The sequence below is a fragment of the Mytilus edulis genome, chromosome 14 (genome assembly GCF_963676685.1).
Source record: "Mytilus edulis chromosome 14, xbMytEdul2.2, whole genome shotgun sequence".
NCBI lineage: Eukaryota > Metazoa > Mollusca > Bivalvia > Mytilida > Mytilidae > Mytilus > Mytilus edulis.
In genome coordinates, this window is record NC_092357.1 from 63,406,958 (window position 1) to 63,417,356 (window position 10,399).

General features: G+C 33.2%; 1 protein-coding gene across 2 annotated transcripts in view; it reads right to left on the reverse strand.

Moving 5' to 3' along the window:
* Window positions 1-10,399, reverse strand: part of LOC139503830 (uncharacterized) — a 304,074-nt gene that overhangs the window by 173,487 nt on the left and 120,188 nt on the right. The window lies entirely within an intron of this gene.

A 10,399-nucleotide genomic window follows, 5' to 3' on the forward strand; every position in this document is an offset into this window, starting at 1 on the left:
TGTTGAAAAAGACAACTTAGACCATCAACATGATCAATAAGAAAACTCAGACCGTTTAAAATAACAACTCGGACTACTTATAAAATTATACTTTTGAAAGCTTAACTTATCATATAATATAATAAGGAAAACATTCTCATATATATGTCAAGTATGTCAAACAATTTATTTATAGTTCATAAAACAAAAAAGTTATTTCTTAGTCCATCATTTGTCCATCATACAAATTGAATGTACTTAAACGGACAGTCCATAAATACAGTGCACATTTCTTTCGAAGGTGACTGACTGTCACATCATTGCATTTTGGTAGCATATTAATTTAATGCAGTAAATAGCATTCCATGTGTCTGTGTTGTCTGTTTGCTTTGGAATCTATAGAGCTTGCCTTCACCATGTTCACTGAAGAGTTTGCAATCCATTGGGGTTTTCTTGGCTTCCTTGCACATATGAGATGTAGAATTAAAGGTTGCCTTTCTTTGCCTTTCAGTTAAGTTAAGTTGGTGGTGCCACTGCAACCCTGTTGACATAGGATATAACATCTTCGAGATGGTCAACACTAGTACCGGCTCTAGTTTTATAATAAATTCTTAAAGATGGGAACGAAAACCATGAAAACTACATAATGCAATTTTGCTGGCAAATTCAGTAAAATGCTGAAATGATGTTGCAATCTAAAGCATATCATTTAATAATTTATGATAATTTATATCATGTACATGTATATAGTTCAACTGGTTATTATCCGAACCTGTACCTGAAAAATAATGAGATTAGTTACAAATTTTCATTATTAAAGCAGCTATAAAAGCTATTGGTGTCTAAGGGTTATGTCTGTCAATTTTTGAAAAAAAAAACTTGGAGGAATATATACGTTCATCGGCTAACTGAATATATCGGACAATGGGATATTTTTAGCTGACATTTTGGGTATCCGATTGGCCGGAGTCTACTGTATATAGTTCAAATCCTCTTTTAACAATTTTGTCTGAGTTGTCCTTTTATACGATCTGAGTTGTCTTATTGAAAGTCCAAGTTGTTTTATTGACAGTCTGACTTGTCTTTTTATACGATCCCAGTTGTCTTTTTTAGATGGTCTGATTGAATCAGTCCCACTTGTCTCCAGGCCAATTGTCCAGCATTTTTTTTTGTTACCCTTCAAAGAAGTTACAACTTAAACAGAAACTTTGTTATAAACATGATAAACAATGCCATACTATATGTTACCCTATTTAAACTTGCATAACAAAGGAACTTCTTTTTCATGACTACTGCACAATTCCTAGCATGGCTAGTAAACATACAAAATTAGTGCAGAAAAAAAATCAAAAAAAATTTAGACTACAAAGACGTCCTTTTTAGCTCACCTGGCCCGAAGGGCCAAGTGAGCTTTTCCCATCACTTGGCGTCCGTCGTCGTTGTCCGTCGTCGTTAACTTTTACAAAAATCTTCTCCTCTGAAACTACTGGGCCAAATTAAACCAAACTTGGCCACAATCATCATTGGGGGTATTTAGTTTTAAAAATGTGTGGCGTGACCCGGCCAACCAACCAAGATGGCCACCATGGCTAAAAAATAGAACATAGGGGTAAAATGTAGTTTTTGGCTTATAACTCAAAAACCAAAGCATTTAGAGCAAATCTGACATGAGTAAAATTGTTTATCAGGTCAAGATCTATCTGTCTTGAAATTTTTCAGATGAATTGGACAACCTGTTGTTGGGTTGCTGCCCCCTGAATTGGTAATTTTAGGGAATTTTTGCTGTTTTTGGTTATTATCTTGCATATTATTATAGATAGAGATAAACTGTAAACAGCAATAATATTCAGCAAAACAAGATCTACAAATAAGTTTCATGACCAAAATAGTCAATTGACCCCTTAAGGAGTTATTGCCCTTTATAGTTAATTTTTTAGCATTTTTCATAAATTTTTGTAAATTTTTAGAACATATTTTCCACTGTAATTACTGGGCCAAGTTTATTATAGATAGAGATAATTGTAGCAACAAGAATGTTCAGTAAAGTAAGATCTACAAACACATCACCATCACCAAAACACAATTATGTCATGAATTTATCTGTGTCCATTGTTTAATATGCACATAGACCAAGGTGAGCGACACAGGCTCTTGAGATTCTCTAGTTTTTCATGGTTATGAATTATGAGATATGAATCAAACAATATATATAAAAAGAAAATAGGAAACATAAGGCCTGTTATAATATAGTTAAAACTAAACATTGTAGAGCTGCTAGAGAATGAATACTTCTTTTTTAAATCTCATGAATCTCAATAACTTCCCCCTATCAATTTCAAAAAGAGCAGTCACTTCTCCCTGAAGTGCACAAATTTATGTGTGAGCCCTGATAAATACATTGTCTGTGATAATATATATTTTTTTTTCTTTTTAGCTCACCTGGTCCAAAGGGCCAAGTAAGCTTTTCTCATCACTTGGCGTCAAGGTTGGGCGGTATTTACCACCCCCGGTATTTACCAGTGGTATTTACCGGTATTTACCTCCCTGGACAATACTCTTCAAGTGGTCAATACTGGCAAATACTGGTCAATTGAAATTTTCATTGTGGTTTTTACTATTTATTGAAGTAAAAACTTGATAAAAAGTAAAATATATTTAATTATTTATCTTTAAGCATGTTTCAGCTGATATAAATGAATGAATTTAATATGTTTTATTCATCTTAAACTCTTATACCTCCAAATTTAGTCCTTATAAACTATTTTATTGCATACTTTAGATATATAAATAATAAAGACATATTAATTATTTCAATATTTATAAATCCAGATATTATTTTTTATTGAAAATGCATAATTTTTTACAGGTAAATACAGGTAAATGAAGTTACAGGTGTCATATTACCTATATAGCTATCACCTGGCATTACTAGGTGTGATAATTTTAAATTACTGAAACAACAGCCCCCAATAAATGATGACAAAACGGGGCGTATGACATTTGCGCCGATTTAAAAAAAAATGATTCTTTCATTTGCGCCGATTTCATTTTTTCATTTGCGCCGATTTTATATTTGCTCCTAATTGGATTTACAGGTAAGTTAATACTTGTACATATACTATACCTTGCAGGTATATTGGTAAAATCTGTTTATAAACAAAGGTTTTAGTTAACTTTGATTCATATTGTTCTGAACTTTGCTGTAATTGATGGACATATTGCACACTGCAACTATCCTAGGAGTCAATTTTTTATAACCATCGACGGCCATACACATAAGTACGTTAATAGCAAGACAAAGAAATTTAAAGATGGATTTCGTTATTGACAATTACAACAAATATAGAAGAGACGAAATCACAAGAAAGGAATATATTAGATATGTTGCCTATAAATACTCAGCAATAACAAATTTATGATTTTAATGTATTCCGTTTTTATGGATTTAAATGCTGTAAATAGCTTTTCAATTCGTCATTTTAGTATAAACCAGAGTGCTTTTATCTAAGGTTTTTACTTCTTGATTTTAAAGTATGTGAATATAGTGTACAACTTGAAGACGGAAGAGGTCTATAATGATAAATGAAAAATAACATGACTTGGATGGAGAGTTGTCTCATTTGCACTCATACCACATCTTCTTATATCTATTCACCTGTAATTATATACCTATATGGAGTTATTTTCTTTCAGAACGTCAGGTCATTCTTTTTCAGAATCAACCCGGACGATACCATGTTTCAATGGTATATGCTCCAAGGCATAAAATAATGACCTGTGTAAGGTCATTATTTTCTTTGATAAACATGCAATCTATAATGATTTAATTTCATTCGTCTAATAGTTTTTTTGTTGCCGATTTGGAAATTTATTTTCTAAAGTTCAACCAATGATAGATGTAAAAGAAACCGTCATTGTAGACCCGCAATTTAATTTTAGAAACAAATTACGTGAATTAAGTTTTGTTGATTTATCGCTATAATAAAGAAACGTTATCATATAGGTCAGATGAATTTTAATGTAGACTTTCATAGAATAAATCCAAATTTAACATATTCGTGTGTAAGATTTTGGAAATCTTATTGAGTCAAACTGAATAGGTTGATTGATTTTTGGTTGCTTGCTTAACGTCAGTGGCAAATATTTCATGCATGTTCAGAACGATACACACTGAATAGGAAATCATACTGTGACCTACATGTATTTATATTCGTCTTCGTGTCAGTTCTTATCTTTTTAAAATTATGTATACTTTTTACTCTATCAAATGATCAACTAATTAAATAATCTTATATTCTATTGAATAACATTAATATAACTCACGAAAGGGTCGGGTGCAGAGGGTATATAATTTTATCCTGTCCTGACTATCTTTTAATAAAATGTATTGCTATTCGAAAGACAATTTTTCTGATTTTTTCATTCGATTCAAGTAAAATGGTTTAATAAATAACAACTTTTCCGCGATAGAAATAACATAGCAAATAGAAGAAAAAAAAAACATACCCCTCCCCCTTTTCCATAAGGTAAGTGGTACAATAAATAACTTACAATGTGTCTTGCATTTCCCATACACCGTTATCGGATGGTAACAATACATTTGTGTCTTACTTCATGCAGTTACAGTAATATTTTTATTGTGTATGGATAACAATTTTTAAAAGGTTTATATCTAAATTATTTAGTGAGTTTTATTTCACATTTTAAATGAGCCGCAGGGCGTATTAAAACCTGAACGCATTAGAAAGGAATATCCCACTTTAGTGTTGTCGGTAAAAAAGGATACTAAATTTTACAAATCTTTATAAAATTAATATTTTTTGACGGTATATAAGTCAGATAATGCATATTTTAAGGTTTTTCTTGTCGTAGAACACACCTCGGGGTGTCAGGATTGTTCAAAGAAAGACCTCCCTCCGGTCGGTCTTTCATTTGATCAATCCTGACAACCCTCGGTGTGTTCTACGACAAGAAAAACCTTAAAATATGCATTATCTATAACTTAACCTGTAATTTACCTGTAAAAAATCGGCGCAAATGAAAACAAAAATCGGCGCAAATGAAAGAAAAAATCGGCGCAAATGAAATGCAGATCGGCGCAAATGCAAAACAACGGACAAAACATGGATTGAAAGTAATAAAAGGGATATTTGAAGATGCCTTTAAACAATAAAATTTGTCCTGTCTATTTTAAAATGGGGACAAAAATCATCTTCCTACAGGAAATAGATGGTATGAAGGACCTTTTCTCTTATGGCTTCTGTAATTAATGGTGTAAACTAAAAAATATATAATGTGGTGTAAATTTTACCTTTACTTATATTATAATCAATGTTTACATACACATTGTATAACCACCTAAACTTTAAACTCCAAACTGAAACCTACAGATCCTATTTGGAACTTTTATACAGTATAAGAAGACAACAAAAAAACCATTGCAAAATGTAATGATTGCAATGGTATATTCTGTGTCAAAGTCAACTGATGAGTTCCCTTGGCAGGAACAAAACTTTTTATATCTTTTGTACAAAAAAGTCATTGTAAATCACTCTTTATTAAGAATTTACAATACAAATAGAAATGAGAACATTTAAAATGACTTTTAACACTTTCATTATTTCAGTACTAACAGTAAGTGACCAGGTAGAGTGGTTTTAATAATAATGTACACCTAAAATTTCAATCCACCAGTATTTGCCGGTATTTGCCAGTATTTCCCGGTATTTACCGGTAATTACCGCTGGCATGGTCAATACTAGTATTGACCACTTTTTTGCCAACCTTGCTTGGCGTCCGTCGTCGTTGTTAACTTTTTACATTTTGAACTTCTTCTAGAGAATCACTGAATGGAATGAAACCAAACATGGCATTCATGAATGTTCCTTATGAGGTGCTGACCAAGTATTGTAACAACACTTGGTCAGCACCTCATACTTTGTAGCCGATCCATCATCCAAGATGGCCGCCAGCGGAGGACTTAGTTTAACATAGGACCCTATGGGAAATGCATACAAATGACTTCTTTTAGAGAACCACTGAATGGAACAAAACCAAACATGGCATGAATGTTCCTTATGATGTGCTGACCAAGTGTTGTTACTCTGTATTCTATCCATCATCCAAGATGGCCACCAGCGGGGACTTAGTTTAACATAGGACCCTATGGGAAATGCATACAAATCACTTCTTTTAGAGAACCACTGAATGGAATAAAACAAAACTTATCGCACCGCGGGTAAAATATCACGTTGTGATTGGTTTAACGCCGTCACATGGTGACCCCCTATTATAAGTTATATGGTTTGCTACTGACCCCCTACGGATCCATAGAGGGTTAGTAAAATCCATAGGAGGTGAAGCCGTAGGCCGAGTCCCCTATGGATTTTACTCACCCTCTATGGATTTGTAGGGGGTCAGTAGTGAACCGTATAACGAATTTATCGCACGCAGGACTTTTCCTGTTGAGTTTTGTAGAAAAATAAACAATGAAATACAATAACATCAATAGTAGACGTCACCATTAACAGTAGGACGTGACGTCATGTACCCCCTACGGTCTCATAGGGGTCACTACGTGACGGCGCTAAACCAATCACAACGTGATATTTTACCCGCGGTGCGATAAGAGACCGTATGGGGTTGGTAGATTTCATAGGGGGTTCATGACGCGTTAATGGTGACGTCATCTATCGATGATGTTGTGTTTCATTGTTTATTTTTCAACATAACGCAGCAGAAAAAGTCCAGCGTGCGATAAATTCGTTATACGGTTAACTACTGACCCCCTACGGACCATATAGGGTGAATCAAATCTATAGGGGATTCAGCCTCCGGCCTCACCCCCTATGCATTTTACTAACCCTATATGGATCCGTATGGGGTCAGTAGCGAACCATATAACTTATAATAGCATGAATGTTCCTTATGAGGTGCTGACCTAGTGTTACTTTGTAGCCGATCCATCATCCAAGATGGCCGCCAGCGGGGGACTTAGTTTAAAGGGGCACTAGCTACGATATATATAAAAAATCTAAAGTTTGATTTTTTTCTGTTCAATCATTAATGAATGTGAAATAGTGAAATAACAATTTGCATTTTGCAGCCAAAAAGGTTCAATTTTGTCAAATTACGCTAGAAACATTGATAATTAGTAATTCACTTGCAAGTAAACTTACGGTAAATCATTTGATTACTAATTCGATGCACATAAAATCATTCTTATACGGTTAAAACAATGAGAAACATCTATAAAATAAAATCAAACAGACCTATAAAAATCCAATTGCACGTGTTGGTTTAATCTATTCATATCTTTATTGATGTTTACATCGCTTATATAGTCATCTGAGGTCAAATCGATAGGTAATTAGATGGCGTCTGGACTAAAATACACACGAAACGAACCTATATATTATCTACCCCATGCTCTGTAAACTGTTTATTTTAGACTTTTGATAGTTTGGATAAATGTTTTACATTGTTATAAATCAAATACAATGTATGAGAATTGTGACCATGAATTTGACAGCTAGTGCCCCTTTAACATATGACCCTACAGGAAATACATACAAATGTCTTCTTTTAGTGAACCACTGAATGGAATGAAACCAAACATAGCATGAATGTTCCTAATGAGATACTGACCAAGCATGTTGTTACTTTGTCGCAATTCCAACGTCCAAGATGGCCGCTAGTGGGGGACTTAGTTTAACATAGGACCCTATCATGTTGCCTATGGGAAATACATACAAGTTTCTTCTTATAGACAACTACTGAATGGAATGAAACCAAACATAGCATAGATGTTCCTTATGAAATGCTGACCAAGTGTTGTTACTTTGTAGCCGATCCATCATCCACGATGGCTGCCAGTGGGGGACTTAGTTTAACATAGGACCCTATGGGAAATACATACAAATGTCTTCTTTTAGTGAACCACTGAATGGAATGAAACCAAACATAGCATGTATGTTCCTTATGAGATGCTGACCAAGTGTTGTTACTTTGTTGTCATTGCAACATCCAAGATGGCCACCAGGGAGGGGACTTAGTTTAACATAGGACCCTATGGCAAATGCATACAACAGTCTTCTTTTAAAGAACCACTGAATTGAATGAAATCAAACATGGTCCGAGTACACAGTTATTTCGTAGTAACACACTGTCCACAGTAGGGACTATATTCGTGGACAACGAAAACCAAGGGACGATAACTGTGTACTCGGACCTAATAGGATAGAAAAAATTGACCAATCTTAATAAAACTTGGTATGACCTAAACTTAATAAACTATGAGACTGCTTACAAAGTTTCATGGCAATAGGATATATATTATAGACAGTATGATAAATTCAATATTCAACATTGCGTGTAAAAATTTGACGTTAAAATTGAAAAATTTCAACTATCAACATTTGGGGCTTTAAAAATCAAAATATTGCAAAAAAACACTGTTTAAATGCCTTGATATATAATATATCATGTATCAAAAGCAATAGAATACTCATTTAATTTATCAGACTTAGCATAATTATTCAAAAGTCAAATTTATATGAGCCTGTGCCTAAAAATGGAGGTTTTCCAATGAAGGGGAGCCTTACATGAAGATGTAATATTTTCCAGCAATTTTAAATTTGTGATGTTTTTTGGTTATAAATAATCCTTACATATGTATTTATTGTACTTTAAATGGAAAGAAAAATTACAAATAGCATATCATATTAGTTTAAAAGGGTCTTAGGCCAAGTAAGTCTGAAAATAGTTTAAAATTTGTATAATTTAGGCCGTAGCACATATTTACATTTAAAAATGCATACTAAAGCTATAGGAAATAAAAATTTGTGTCTTATTCATCATTTTTATACTTAAGTTACATGATACAATAAATCGGAGCACAAGAGGACTCTTTAGTTCAACTTTTTGTGCAGACAGTATGGTCAAATGCAAAGATTTTTCAATTTTTAGTGAAAAACTTGCATGCAATTTTAGCCCAAACAGGCTTATATTTGAACCACTTGCTATCCTACAGAAGAAAAGAGAGATATTATGTGAAATGAGACAGGTACAAAAGACATTATAAAGTGCTTTTTATATAAAAATTTAGTGAAATCTTCAATATGGACTTCCAACTTTTATGTACCAAGCTCCTCACATTTAACTTGATCCAAACAGGGCGTTACCCCAGGGTCATTTATACAGCACATTTTGCACACATTATCTGAGATAATCTTCTTTTCTGTAGATTCAGAGTTCACAAATGAGTTATACAACTGGATTAAAGCATAGAAACACAAATATTAAAACATGAAAACCTGTCAGATAGCAAGTTAGAATGCCACTTATGCATCAAAATTGAAAAAGCTTTGAAATGCTCAATTTCCCCATGTCATGCCAAAATGGGAAATTTTTGCAGATTTCTATCAAATAAAAGTTTTTAAAATCCTTTAGTTTTATTCTTTTTGACAAATTGACACAAATAAATCATGCAGGGAAGTTGCCCAAGTACAAATTCTATATTTCATGATTTCACCTCTTTAAAAGGTCCGAGTACACAATTATTTCGTAGTGCATTTCCTTTAGACAATAAATGGGAATAAAAAAAATCCCACTTGCACTTTCTCCATAATATTTTTACAGTGTGTTGTACTACTTTTGGGACAAATTATATCAAAATTATAGAAAACTTCATCAGCTCTAACTCAAAATATGGACAATTTTATGTGAAGGGGGGCTTGAAATCTTTTGACAGCTTCCGAAATGCTAATTTTTGACCTTTTTCAACTGGACCAAATCACTACTTTACATTATAATTCATGAATCAAATTTTTTTACAGTGTAATTTTATCCCCCTTCTTGCTACTTGAGGCATAAAACATAAATAAATAAATTTGGAAGGGATATAAAAAAATTGACAAGTAACACACTGTCCACAGTAGGGACTATATTCGTGGACAACGAAAATCAAGGGACGATAACTGTGTACTCGGATCACATAGCATGAATGTTCCTTTCCTTATGAGGTGCTGGCCAAGTGTTGTTACTTTTAGCCAAATTTTATATTTTTTATATGATTTCAAAAACCCAAGTAGAATCAGGTGAGCGATACAGGGTCTTGAGAGCCTCTAGTTGTTTTACCATCATGACCATCACCTATGTTTTTCTATTTCAGACACACTTTCATACACCCTGATGGACAACAAAGATCTGTACATGTAGATAGTGAGCCAAAAGTTGTACAAAAGGCTTTTAAAGGTCTAAAAATAAGGTAAAAAATAACTAGAAATTCAGAAATGTATGCTTGCAATTTATTATTGTCATTAGTGAACAAAAGCCACATCCACAGACAAATGCAAGATTTATTATTATTGCAATTTTAGAAATATGCTATATATAATTAAAATGCAAGTCGTTATTTTTG